General features: G+C 39.7%; 1 protein-coding gene across 4 annotated transcripts in view; it reads left to right on the top strand.

The window, feature by feature from the left end:
* The window catches only part of rsrc1 (arginine/serine-rich coiled-coil 1), a 397,305-nt gene that overhangs the window by 323,919 nt on the left and 58,007 nt on the right, over positions 1-15,379 (top strand). The window lies entirely within an intron of this gene.

Raw genomic sequence — 15,379 nt, 5'->3', positions numbered from 1 at the left:
GAATCTTCAAACCAGATTGTACTACTTAGCCCCTTATTTTTAGGAGCTTATTCAGTAGCTGATTTAACTCTGCATCCACTCTAAAACACACCAAACTGTCCATCGTTGATTAGAGAAATAAGTTATTTTATTGTTCTTACCATTCCATTAGACCATATGACATAGCAGCAAAATTATACATTCGGCCCATTGACTCTACTCTGCCCATTGGGTCTACTCCGCCATTCAAACATGGTTGATTTATTATCCCTCTCAACCCCATTCTCCTGCCTTCTTCCTGTAACCTTTGATGCCCATACTAATCAAGAATCTATAAATCTCTGCTTTAAATATACCAAATCAATTGGCCTCCACAGCCATCTGTGGCAGTGAATTCCATGGATTCACCACCCTCTGGCTAAAGAAATTCTTCCACATCTCTGTTGTAAAAGGATGCTCCTCTATTCTGAGGCTACGCCCTCTGGCCCTAGATGTTATAGGAAATATCCTCTCCACATCCACTGTTTAGGCCTTCCAATATTTGATTGGATTCAATGAAATTCACCCCCCCCCCCCACTCCATGGAGTATAGGCCCAGACCCTTCAAATGCTCCTCATGCATTCACCCTTAATTCCTGGAATCATTCTTGTGAACCTCCTTTGGACCCTCTTCAATGATAGCACATCTTTTCTTAGATAAGGAGCTCAAAAATGCTCACAATACTCCATGTGCAGTCTGACCAATACCTTATAAAGCCTTAGCACTACATCCTTGCTTTTATATTCAGGGCCTCTCAAAATGAATGCTAACGTCTCATTTACCTTCCTCTCCACCAACTCAACCTGCAAGTTAACCTTCAGGGAAACCTGCACAAAGACCCCAAGTCCCTTTACACCTGTAGTCTATGCCTTTATTCCTGCTACTGAAGTGCATAACCATGCACTTTCCTATACTATAGTCCATCTGCCGCTTCTTTGCCCATTTTCTTTCTGCGGACTCCCTACTTCCTCAACACTATCTGTCCCTCCATCTATCTTTGTACCATCCAGAGACTTGGCCATAGAGCCATCAATTCTGTCATCCAAGTCACTGACATATAACGTGGAAAAAAGGACCACAATACCAACCGCTGTGGAACACCACTAGTAACTGGCGGCCAACCAGATAAGGCCCCCTTTATTTCACTCTTTGCCTTGTGCTAGCCAACCAATCTTTTATCCATTCTGGTATCTTTCCTGCAATACTGTGGGCTCTTACCTTGTTAAGCAGTCGCCTGTGGCACCTTGTCAAAGGCTTTCTGAAAATCCAAGTAAATAGCATCCACTGACTCTCCTTTGTCTATCCTGCTTGTTATTTCCTCAAACAGTTCCAACAGATTTGTAAGGAATGATTTCCTGTTAAGGAAATAGTAGTCATACTTTATTGATCCCGGGGGAAATTGGTTTTCGTTACAGTTGCACCATAAATAATAAATAGTAATAGAACCATAAAATTAAATAGTAATATGTAAATTATGCCAGTAAATTATGAAATAAGTCCAGGACCAGCCTATTGGCTCAGGGTGTCTGACCCTCCAAGGGAGGAGTTGTAAAGTTTGATGGCCACAGACAGGAAATGACTTCCTATGACGCTCTGTGCTGCATCTCGGTGGAATGAGTCTCTAGCTGAATGTACTCCTGTGCCCAACCAGTACATTATGTAGTGGATGGGAGACATTGACCAAGATGGCATGCAACTTAGACAGCATCCTCTTTTCAGACACCACCGTGAGAGAGTCCAGTTCCATCCCCACAACATCACTGGCCTTACGAATGAGTTTGTTGATTCTGTTGGTGTCTGCTACCCTCAGCCTGCTGCCCCAGCACACAACAGCAAACATGATAGCACTGGCCACCACAGTGAAAATGACTTTGACCTATTTTGTCATGTGACTCAAGGTTACTCCAAAACATCATCTTAAATAATGGTCTCCAACATCTTCCTAATCACTGATGTCAGGCTAACTGACCTATAACTTCCTTTCTTTTGCCCCTCTCTCTTCTTAAAGAGTGAATTGATATTTGCAATTTTCCAGTCCTCCAGAACCACTCCAAAACCTAGCATTTCTTGAAAGATCACTACTAGTGCCTCCACAATCTCTTCAGCTGTCTCTTTCAGAACCTGAGGTGTTGTGCATCTAATCCAGGTGACTTATCTACCTTCAGACCTTTCAGCTTCTCACGCACTTTCTTAGTAAGAGCAACTAAACCTCTTCTGCTCCCTGACACACTCGAATTTCTGGCATAAAGGTAGTGTCTTCCACAGAGACTACTAATACAAAATAAGTTTCTCCGCCATTTCTTTGTCACCCCCACTACCTGTTCAGTGTCATTTTTCCAGTGGTCCAATATCCGCTCTTGCCTCTCTTTTGCTTTTTATATATATTTAAAAATGAATATTTGGTATCCTCTTTTATATTATTGGCAAGCTAAGGTCTGAGATGCCCCATTGCATTCAGCACCCACAATAAGCTTGCACATCCACAAAGTTACAATGCAAGAACATATTGAGCTGGATAATGCACAAAATTGTGTGTATAAAATGTTTAACATAGCAGAATGCTCTGTTGTGACATGATATGGGCCAATATTTTAAAACACTTACCCCTATGTTCTGCACTGCATACTACAAAAACTTGAATAAAATGTAACTATGAAAAACATTTAAGAAACTTTCTGGATGTTGGTGTTTAGCAATTTTTAGACTAAAGTTTTTTTATGACAGCATCATTTACTATTTTTAAGAAACGATGTTATTGCTGTGGCAGTTTATTTTGGGTCCACCAGCAGTTCTAATTAGAAGATGGGTTGGCTGAGATTGCCCACAGGCATCTGAAATTGTCTGTCTAGGTTTTCTTCTCTCCTAGATGTCTGCGGACAGTTGATCATTTTCTGTGCTGATCCTCTGTCATATCATAATCCTTTTACTCGCTTGGAACTTGCTCATCTTCATTTATTTCTGTTTAACTGAATTCATCAACAATGCAACATAACACAAAACTAAAACTCAATACAGATTTTACTGGCGATTTTCTTTTAATAGGTTTTATGGAAAAAAACAGTATATAATATATTACTGACAGTTGAAACAAAAAATGATAAAATGAACTCATCTGGCTTAGATGCAAAAAAATTACAACAATTTCAGTATAACAGCTGGAAGGCTTATCAAATTTGTGAGAATTAAATTATATCGCACGTAATCACGATTCTTATTTGTCATAGACACTTGGGGTTGTGCAGGTTCTTAGGTTCACTGCGTCAATGCCAACCAACATATCAATCCATGCTATTACCACTTTTCCTGCATTGATTCCATATCCATCTATAATTTGCTCATTTAGGTCCCTGGCCAGATGCCTCTTTCATGTTATTACTACTACTTTCTCCAGCCCATATTCTGGCAGCTCATTCCAGATACCTACTGCTCTTTATCTGAAAACCTGCCTCTTAGATCCTCTTGAAATCTTCTCCCATTCACCTTAAACATGTTCCCTCTAACTTCACCCCTACCAGGGGGAACAGACACAAAAGAATCTGCAAATTTTGGAAATCCTGAGCAACACACACAAAATGCTGGAGGAACCCAACAAGTTGGACAGAAATAAACGGCGAACATTTCAGACCAAAACTTTGCTTCTCTTGGTTTTTCTTTGAATTCTGCCATGTTACCTCTAAGCTTTCTTTGCTCCAGGGTAAACTGTCCTAGCCTTTCCTTGTAAATCAACTCCTCCAATCCAGGCAAACTCTTTGTGACTCTTTTCTGCAGCCTCTCTAGTTTAATCCCATCTTTTTATAGCAACCAGAACACATTTTTCCAAGTGCACCTAACCAATGTTTTGTAAAACTGTAACATGTCATGTGGATTAGGAAAACCAGGTCAGTACTGGACCTCAAGAGAGAGAATTTGTAGAATGTCTAAGGGATGGCTTTTTACAACAGCTTTTTGTTGAGCCCACTAGGGGATCAGCTGTGCTGGATTGGGTGTTGTGCCATGATCTGGAGGTGATAAGAGAGCTTAAAGTTAAGGAATCCTTAGGGAACAGTGATCACAATATGATCGAGTTCACATTGAAATTTGAGAGGGAAAAAATAAAATCTAGTGTGTCAGTATTTAGTGGAATAAAGAACATTACAATGGCGTGAGAGGGGACCAGGCCAAAGTTGACTGGAAAGGGATATTTGCAGGAAAGACAGCAGAGCAGCAATGGCTGGAGTTTCTGCAAAAAATGAGGCAAGTGCAAGACAGATATATTTCAAGTAAGAAGAAATTTTCAAAGGGAAGAAGGACACTACCATGGCTGACAAATGAAGTCAGAGCCAAAGTAAAAGCAAAAGAGAGGGCATACACGGAAGCCAGAGCTATTGGGAAGATAGAGGATTGGGGAGCTTTTAAAAACTTGCAGAAGGAAACTAAGGTGGTCATTTGAAAGGAAAAGATGAATTATGAGAGGAAGCTGGCGACTAATATGAAAGAAGATACTAAAAGCTTTTTTAAGTATATAAAGGGTAAAACAGAGTCGAGGGTAGATATAGGACCAAAAGAAAATGATGCTGGAGATATTGTAATGAGAGATGCAGAGCTGACAGAGGAACTGAATGCTTATTTTGCATCAGTCTTCACAGTGGAAGACATCTGCAGTATACCAGACATTCAAGAGTGTAAGGGAAGGGAAGTTTGTGCAGTGAAGATTACAACTGAGAAGGTGCTCAGAAAGCTTAATAGTCTGTGTGTGGATAAATTTCCTGGACCTGATGGAATGCACCCTCGGGTTGTGAAGGAAGTAGCTGTAGAGATTGCAGAGGCATTAACGATGATTTTTCAAGAACCGGTAGATTCTGGCATTGTACCGGATGACTGGAAAATTTCAAATGTTACTCCGCTATTTAAGAAGGGTGGGAGGCTGCAGAAAGGAAACTATAGACCTGTTAGCCTGATGTCAGTAGTTGGGAAGTTGTTGGAATGGATTGTTAGGGATGAGATTATGGCACGACAAGATAGGCCAAAACCAGCATGGTTTCCTGAAAGGAGAATCCTGCCTGACTAACCTACTGCAATTCTTTGAGGAAATTACAAGCAGGGTAGACAGAGGAGATGCAATGGATGTGGTGTACTTGGATTTCCAGAAGACCTTTGACAAAGTGCTGCGCATGAAGCTGGTTAGCAAGATAAGAGCCCATAGAATTACAGGGAAGTTACTAGTGTGGGTGGAGCATTGGCTGGTCAGCAAAAAAGAGAGAGTGGGAATAAAGGGATCCTATTCTGGCTGGCTGCCAGTTACCAGTGGAGTTCCACAGGGGTTGGTGTTGGGACCGCTGCTTTTTATGATGTATGCTTGATGGACTACAGTATTAATGGATTTGTGGCTAAATTTACCGATGATACAAAGATAGGTGGAGGAGCAGGTAGTGTTGAGGAAACAGTGAACCTGCAGAGAGACTTAGATAGTTTAGGGGAATGGGCAAAGAAGTGGCAAATTAAATAAAATTTTGGAAAGTATATGGTCATGCACTTTGGTGGAAGAAATAAATGGACAGACTATTATTTAGATGGGGAGAGAATTCAAAATGCAGAGATGCAAAGGGACTTGGGAGTCCTTGTGCAAGATACCCTAAAGGTTAACCTCCAGGTTGAGTCAGTTGTGAAGGAGGCAAATGCAATATTGGCATTCATTTCTAGAGGTATAGTATACTTTATACTTCATACTTTATTGTTGCCAAACAATTGAGACTAGAACGTACAATCATCACAGCGATATTTGATTCTCTGCCTCCTGCTCCCTGGAGTACAAATCAATAGTAAATATTAAAAATTTAAATTATAAATCATAAATAGAAAATGGAAAGTAAGGTAGTGCAAAAAAACCAAGAGGCAGGTCTGGACATTTGGAGGGTACAGCCCAGATCCAGGTCAGGATCCGTTCAGCAGTCTTATCACAGTTGGAAAGAAGCTGTTCCCAAATCTGGCCGTACGAGTATTCAAGCTCCTGAGCCTTCTCCCGGTGGGAAGAGGAACGAAAAGAGTGTTGGCTGGGTGGGTCGTGTCCTTGATTATCCTGGCAGCACTGCTCCGACAGCGTGTGGTATAAAGTGAGTCCAAGGACGGGAGATTGGTTTGTGTGATGTGCTATGCTATGTTCACGATCTTCTATAGCTTCTTCCGGTCTTGGGCAGGACAACTTCCATACCAGGTTGTGATGCACCCTAGAAGAATGCTTTCTACAGTGCATCTATAAAAATTAGTGAGGGTTTTAGGGGCAGGCCAAATTTCTTTAGCTTTCTCAGGAAGTAAAGTTGCTGTTGGACTTTCTTGGTAATGGACTCTGCTTGGTTGGACCAAGTCAGGTCATTTGTGATATTGACCCTGAGGAACTTAAAGCTTTTGACCTGTTCCACTTGCGCACCACTGATGTAAATTGGGTCGAGCAGTCCGCTACTCCTTCTGAAGTCAACAACCAATTCCTTCGTCTTGCTGACGTTGGGGGATAGGTTATTGTCTTCGCACCATGCCACCAGGTTCTTAATTTCCTCTCTGTACTCAAACTCATCATTACGCGAGATACGGCCTACAATTGTTGTGTCATCAGCAAACTTATGTATTGAGTTTGATGGAAACTTGGCTACACAATCATGGGTGTACAGTGAGTACAGCAGGGGGCTGTGTACACAGCCTTGTGGTGCACCGGTGCTCAGAGTAATTGTAGAGGAGAGCTTGTCCCCTATTTTTACAGCCTGGGTCCTGTCTGTGAGGAAGTTGAAGATCCAGCTGCAAATCTGAGTGCTAAGGCCCGGATATAAGAGCAGGGATGTGATGTTGAGGCTCTATAAGGCACTCGTGAGACCACACATGGAGTATTGTGTGCAGTTTTGGGCTCCTTATTTTAGAAAGGATATACTGACATTGGAGAGGGTTCAGAGAAGATTCACGAGAATGATTCCAGGAATGAAATGGTTACTGTATGAGGAACGTCTGGTAGCTCTTGGGCTGTATCCCATGGAGTTCAGGAGAGTGAAGAGGGATCTCATAGAAACATTCCGATTGTTAAAAGGCCTAAACAGATTAGATATGGCAAAGTTAATTCCTATGGTAGGGGATTCTAGGACAGGAGGGCACGACTTCACGGTTGTAGGACGTCCTTTTAGAACTGAGATGCAGAGAAATTACTTTAGTCAGAGGGTGGTAAATCTGTGGAATTTGTTGCCACGAGCGGCTGTGGAGGCCAAGTCATTGGGTGTATATAAGGCAGAGATAGATAGTTCTTGATTAGCCAGGGCATCAAAGGGTATGGGGTGAAAGCAGGGGAGTGAGGATAACCAGAAGAATTGGATCAGTCCATGTTTGAGTGGCGGAGCATACTTGATGGGCCGAATGGCCTGCTTCTTGTATATCTATGGTCTTATGACATCCCAACTCTTGTATTTACTGCCTGGGCCAATAATGAAAAGCATGCTACATGCCTGCTTCACCACACTATTGACCTGTGTTGACATTTTTGGGAAACAGTATATATGTATCCCCGGGTCTCTGTTCTACAATAATCCTCAGGGCTCTGCCATTCAGTACGTATGTTCTGCACAGGTTTAACTTACCAAAATGCAAAGCAATTTCATCACCTACATTAACTTCCTAAATTGATAACCTCACACTGTCTGGGTGAATGCCATCTAAATTTGTAAATTGGATTATTGTTGTCACATGTTACAAAGTAGAGTGGAAAAACTTGTCTTGCATACCATTCATACAGATCAATTCATTATAATGGTACACTGAGATAATACAAAATATGACAATAACAGTGCAGAATAAAGTGTTACAGTTAGAGAAAATGCAGTGCAAGTAGACATTAAGGCTCAAGGTCATAACAAAGTAAATTGAGATCAGGAGTCCATCTTATTGTTGTAGGGAACCATTCAATAATCTTTTAAAAGTGGGATTAAAGCTGTCCTTGAGCCCAGTGTGGGCTGTGGCAACAGTGTTGTTGGACCAGGACAGACTGTTGGTAGTGATCTCTCCTAGCAACCTGAACCTCTCAACCCTCTCAACCTCAACATTGTTTTATGTAAACAGGGATATGTGACCTGCCTCCTTCCTGAAGTCAATAACCTGCTCTTTTTTTTGTTGATGTTGAAGGAAGTGTTGTTGTCATGACACCTTGTAGAGCACCACTGTAAAGAACAATCATGGTAGAAGTGTTGCTGCCTATACTTATTGCATCCTGTTTGTCGGGAAGTCAAGGATCCAATTGCAGAGCAAAGTGTGGAGTCCCAGTGTCGGAGTTTGGTGATGGGTGTGTTTGGAATTATGGTATTTACAGCAGTAGTCATTAAATAATAGTCTAACATAGATGTTTTTAATGTCCAGATTTTCCAGAGATTGTTGTAGGGCCAGGGAGATGTTGCTCACCATAGATATGTTTCAGTGATAAGTGAATTGTAGTGGGTCTATGTTGTCTGGCAGGCTGAGTTACGTGTGTCATGACCAGCTCTTGAAGCATTACATGGTGGTGGATGTCAGAGCCACTTGGTGGTTGTCATTAAAACACATTATCTTGTTTTTCTGAGGTACCAATGATAATTGGTTTTGTGCTGAAATCCAATTTTGGAAATTGTTCCTGCCAGTAGAAAATTACTAAAAACTGCACCGGTATGAGGAGGACAATGATGATTCAGAGTTGGTGGAATTGAACACAGCAGCAAATATCACTCATAAAGTGGGTTAACATTGAAGGGATCAAGTCCAGTGTTGCATAGGAAACATTGATCAATGAGATGGAAGGAACGCTTTCCATCAGGAAGACACACTGCAGGTACAGACTGGAGTGGTAGTAAGAGGAGATAACTCCAGGAAATCGCTTCCTGAGCAAAGCACCATGATGCCATATGGAGAGCCTCAAAAGTTTAATAAGCTTACCACTGCAGTCAAGGTTTATGAATTGAAGTGAGCTGAAGTTGCCTGGGAGGCTGGAGTTCATATGTGCCATTACTATCCTCTGCTATCTCTTTGCCCACTCTCCCAGTTGATCTGAATTCTATTGTAATCTCAGGCAACCTTCACTGTCCACCATGTCATGAATTTTGATGTCATCTGCAGACTTGCAAATCATTCCACCTACTGTACATTCTCATCCAAATCATTAATATATAACATATATTAATATATACATGACAAACAACATAGGAGGAAGCTACATCCTCTGTGGTACTCCACTGGCCGCAGGGCTCCAATCTGAAAAGCTATCCTCCACGACCACTTTCTGCCTCCTACTATCAAGGCAATTTTGTACCCAGTTGACTAGCTCACCCTCGATCTCATATGTTCTAACTTTTAGACTTGTCTATTAGACAGAACCTTGTCAAAGGTCTTGCTGAAATCCATGAACACTCTATGTACCAAGCTGCCTTTATCAATCCTCTTAGTCACCATAGCTCTTCAAAAAATTCAATCAAATTCATGAAATATTTCCTGCATACAAAGCCATGCTGCCTATGCCTTTCCAAATGCAAATATATCCTCTCACAGAATCCTTGAAGTTTCTTTTCCACCACTGATGTATGGCTGATTGGCCTATACTGTAGTTTACCACCCTAACAGCTTCCTCCTTGATACGTTACAGAGTATCACTGTTCCTTCCCCGACCTCACTAGCTACCATGTCCTTCTCCACAGCAAATACAGATGAAAAGTATTCATTTAAGGTTACCTGTTTCCCATGGCTGTGCACATGGATTGCCTCACTGATCATTAAGGAAACCTACTTTCTCCTTAACTACCCATTTAGTCTTAAAATATTTATAGTCTGCCAGGAATCTTCCATTGCCCCTTTTTACCTTCCAGTTTCCTTTAAAGCGTCTCCAGTATCCTTTATCTTCCACAACAGATTTGCTTAATTTCACCTGACTGGACCCTAAATACATCTCGTCCAACAAGTTTCCCTCATTCTGCTGGTCTTGGCCTTCACTCTGACAAGAGCACACTGGCCCTGAATTCATCCTATCTTAGTTTTGAAGCCTTCCCATTTGCCAGATGTGACTTTATTGCAAACAGCCTCTCCCAATCAACTTTTCGGAATTCCTGTCCATTGTCATCAAAATTTGTCTTCTTCCCCCCCAATCTAGGACTAACTTTTCATAGGGGCATGGTCATCTATATATTTCTTCAAAAATCTTTCCTGGCCACACCAAATAAATTCTGCTGCATCTAACCCGTTAGCACTAAACCAGTCCCTGTCAAGCCTGGGGAAGTTAAAATCACCTACAAGTCCACCTCAGCCTGTGTGCGTGCTCAAGCATTTGAGAGTTTGGTGGAATAGATTTTCCTGCTTCTGTGGGGTTGCAGGCATCTTCTGCTGCCTGGGAATGTGTTTTGTTGCCACATTTCCAATTTATGAACTATCGAGAATACAAACAGTTCGCAGCAACTATGTTTCTGTAACCTGTACTATTACAATACTATTATTCCTACACCTACTTGTAATTTCCCTGCATATTGGTGAGCCTGCAATAGAATCCAGAAAATGCAACCTTCCTTTTTATTTAATTTTCATTATCTACTCGTATGACCTCACTGGAGATTCCTCCAGGATATCTCTTCGGAGTAGGACTATGAGTTGTTCCTAGTCAACAAGGCAGGCTCCCTCTTCTTTCTTAACTCGACTTCTAGCATGTTGGAAGCATTGGTACCTCAGAGCACTCTTGCACACTTCCTACTTCTTATTGTTATCTTGCAAACCAGTGTTTCCCACAATTTGTTCTGGAAAGTCTGGAAGAGGAATGGGAAAAGGTTAAAAGGGCATGAAAATACATACATTTTTATGAAAAACTGCCCCATTGATATACAAAGGTTAACGTCACTTAAAGATTGAGACATACTGCTTCCAAAGTTCAATAATCTTGCATTGTCTTCAGCTTCTCCATTCACCTACCGCTAACCAAAGCCAAAGGATGTGCAATCATTTTTAAAGCACCATGAATTATATAATGTCAATGCTGAAACAAAACATCTGTTAAATCTGGAGTGGAAAGTTTGTGTCACACTTCTCAGCAATAATATTTCCAGAATCCTACCCCCACAGCATATCAGAATTTCTATAAATTGATCAACCCCAAAGTGTAACAAAAGACCACTCTAAAGCAAAACTTTTGAAGTACAACAGATAAATCAAAATCAGGCACATGAGTTTGTTGAATCTAAATTGTGCCCAGTTGGCTTCCGAACACCATTGAAGCTATAAATCTTCCACTGTTAATGGGGGATCTTGAAATCCATGTGATGTTTCAGTTATTAAATTTCAGTCTAATGAGCACTGCTAATACATTTTGAAGATTTTTGTAAAGTGCTGAATGTGTTCTGCAGCAAGATAATTTGAATGAAACATTAGCCAAACGTTTTACATGACTCAAGGGGGTATATTTACAATTACACATATAGCCAAAATTGAATTTAAATGGAATTTTTATTATCTTTCCCTTTCTGGCAAACACAATAAAGTGTATATGAAATATGGTTCTTTACCATTCTAAATGATTGTTTTGATAAAGTAATTTAATGTATATGAATTGTGAGTGGCTGGAGACTTTGATTTAAACTCCACCAACAATTCTTTTATAGTACTAAGCTTACAATAAAATTATGCTTTGTTTATAATAAAAGTTGAGCGTTAGTAAATATGACTTTACCAAGTGATATTTTTAAGCTCATTTTGGATAAAATAATTTGTGTCAGACACCTTGTAGCTAATGAAATGCAAATATTTCTATAGTGATTAAAGTAATAAGCATCAGTGTGACAAACATGAATGATAAAACTTTTAATTTAATTATTGTAATATATTTTGCTGGATGCAGAACTTTTTTTTATGTGAAATTATAAAATGTTAGTTATAATACAATATTTTCACCATGAAACAAGTGGCAATTGTTATGAAAGATTATTTCTTGAGGTTTTTTTTGCACATAGTTCACTCACCAAGAGCTTAGCAATAAAGGGAAATGGTTCCCTCGAGACATTTTTGTATTGTAATAAATGATATGCTGGAACAGAAATTTAATTAATTTACAGAGTTTATTGATAACCTCTAGTTTCTTGGCAGTGTATGTTAATCTTTTTCCAACATCTGCATTGTAATATTTTAAAACAGTTTTCAAGAATGTGTCATGGATTGTGTGATAAAAATAAATATGACCAAATGCATTTTTGTGGAAAATGTGTAAGAAAATTAGTTTGGGAAAGAGGCTTCCTCCTCTATTTAATATTGTTGTTTTCTGTGGCCTTTGAAGTTATTATTGCTATTGCAGTACATTACTCTACCTTCATGGATTGTTTGTTTCATATTTCAAGAGTGTTATTCTTATTTTGTAACATTGTTTATTATGTTGGACTAGCATAAATAATGTTGTCAGAAATTATTATGTAGATCTTATCAGGTGCCAATCCTCCAGGTTTCTTACAGATTCCTAGAATTGATTACAAATCTTTAAAACTTTGCTGGGTAGACTATGAGACGTTTTTGAAAAATCTACTTTGAATAATTTCCATTACTGATTGTGGAAAAAATAGTGAGTATATTGGCAGAGTAACTAACAATCAGGAAGTTCAGATTACATATTGCATTGGTCAGATTTCCAAAATAACAATGTGAAAATGATGAAAATACTCAGTAGATCAAGCTGCATCTGAGGAAGGAGAAAAAAGGTTATGATTTCAGTTTGAATACATTTTGCCAGAACTGTTGTATGCTGTGAGTCTGCCCTCAATATTTCCTAAACTCCTAATTCTGATTTGTGGACTTCCATGTCCTTTCCAATCCAGAAGTAACATATGCAATAGTACAACTCAAAACAGACCAGTGAAACTTTACATTTCATTCTACAGCAATACTCAAGTGACCCATTTTGTGTTTTCTATTTTCTAGAATGTAGACTGATGTTCAATTTAATCAATTAAGATGAATTATAATTTTTTTTTGCCTTATTTTGTGACCGAAGAACAGAAGAGGTTAAAATTTTATAGCATTTTGCATTGAGCTATCTGTTCTTCTGTCAAATTCAGACAGAGTGGTATTTACATGGTCCCTTCAGGATATCAGAACTACTTTGCAGCCAATGAAATCTGATGTATATTAATTGAATTAATATAGGAAACAGGGCAATCGGCCTCAGAAAGCAAACTCCCAAACAAGAATAAAACAACGAACCAGAGCAACTTTAAAATAGGAAGTATAAATTGTGGTAAAACTATTAACCTGGATTCTCTTTCCAATATGATTTTTATTCCAGAGCAGACTGATTCTGACATTAGGAAAACAATAGATAGATAGCCCAGTGACTTTCTTACCCCTATAGACTTGAACCAGTTTCAATGTGATTTATGCCCTAAGGCTTGGCTTGTCTATTCAGCCTTTTCATACAGAGATTAGCCAGTTGGCATGCCAATCAAACTTCCTGTTGTGTGTGGAGCCTTTGGCTATTTAAATGAATACGACCAACCAGTGGTATACATGCCATTGTTAAATTTTACGTGAAAGTTTGTTCAGAATGTTAGTGTAAATCATTATCTCAAACTGTGTGAGCCACTGGTTCTACTTCATTAATTTCCATCCTTAAATCAGAATCAAATTTTAATATCGTGAAATTCGTTGTCTTTGTGGCAGCAATGCAATACATAATAGAGAAAATAGCTGTAGATTACAGTGAGTGTGTATGTGTACATGTATATGTGTGTATATAATGAATTCAAATTAGTGCTGAAATAAACTTAAGTAGTGAGGTAGTGTTTACAGTTTAAATGTGCATTTAGAAATTCGATGGGAGAGGAGAAGAAGTAGTACCTGAATTGTTGAATAACAAGCAAAATTCATCTTTAGCGGTTTGTATAGGTAATTGTGTGGGTGCCTGTTTTGCTTAAGTGTTGAATCTTTATTTTAGTAGTGACATTTTGTGTGGGTGTGACTGATTTCTCTCAGACTCAAAATTCAAAGCATATACTTATTAGTAGAAATGAAGAAACAGAAGGTTAAGCGGACTGGAATAGTTCTTTGATATTAAGGAAAATAAAGCACTTTGAGGGAATTTAATATATCAGTGAAAAAAAATGTGTGACTGGCAGTCAAGGGCAGGGGCAACCAGTAAGATCCAGAAATTGCAATCATTGGAAAGGATACGGTGTTCCTTATGAATTTGAAATTAGGTGCTCAAAAATCTGGTTCGAAGTCACCAAGATGGTTGACCAGACTTGCCAGTTGGCTCGAGCATGCTCAATAGGGATGAATTGGATTACAGCTTCTCTCCCTCCAGCCAATTATACTATGCTTCCTCTGTGAACGCAGCAGCTTTTGCACCTGAAAAAATTCTGCTCCGCTAATTCCATCTGCTCTTGTTTTTGGATGTGTCCCAAACACAAGCCTAGCCCCATTGCTGACTGAACTTATGCCCTCCAGCTACAAAAATAGCCCCACTCCTCTCCACACGCTCGCCCATGCCTAGGTACCCAGCTCCCAATAGCAAGTAGTAGTTTGAAGTGCAGGAGAGAGAGCACCAATACTGTGTTCAAAAACTCCTCCAAATCCACTTGCTCAATAAACAAACCAACATCAGTGCTCTTTCCCAAGCTGTGACCTGCAGTACTGAGACCCTGTGTACTTTCAGTCAGCTCTTTCAGGAAGGCCATGTAGTTCACATACTGATAATAGAATTCCAAAATAGCAAGTTGATTCTAAACTCTCGTGACTACAGGTTGCTAAGTGAACAGAGAAAAAGGTTCATGGATGTTCTAATGGATAATAGGACATCCCAATTGGTCATTGAAGAATCAATGAAGAAGTAGCATTATGGACAGCATTGGTCTTCTGAGTGTTTCCAATGTAAGAAGCAATGTTTAGAATGCATGTCATCTCATAAACAACATCACAAACAGTCCCATCAGGCATTCTCTGCCCCATCTGCGATAAGAGTCTGAGAGTCTCGTATTGGCCTCATCGATCACCTCAGAACCCACAGACCTGGAACAGGAGCAAGTTATCCGAAGATCTGTAAAGATTGCATAGATCTGAGATGAGATTTGATTTGTTGTGAAAGTGCAAGAAGAAACAAAATCTTTCTTAGGTAAATTAAGTAATTTAGCTGTTTTTGATTTTTAAAAGCAAACGGTGCAACGGACCAAACAACAGGAATTCTGCAGATGCTGGAAATTCAAGCAACACACTTCAAAGTTGCTGGTGAACGCAGCAGGCCTGACGAAGGGTCTCAGCCTGAAATGTTGACTGTACCTCTTCCTAGAGATGCTGCCTGGCCTGCTGCGTTCACCAGCAACTTTGATGTGTGGTGCAATGGACCATGTTGAATAGGTTAATATGGTTAAAATTTAA

The sequence above is a fragment of the Mobula birostris genome, chromosome 4, assembly GCF_030028105.1.
Source record: "Mobula birostris isolate sMobBir1 chromosome 4, sMobBir1.hap1, whole genome shotgun sequence".
In the NCBI taxonomy this organism is placed as follows: domain Eukaryota; kingdom Metazoa; phylum Chordata; class Chondrichthyes; order Myliobatiformes; family Myliobatidae; genus Mobula; species Mobula birostris.
The sequence above is the reverse complement of the archived record's forward strand: the minus strand, read 5'-3'. Positions and strand labels throughout refer to the sequence as shown.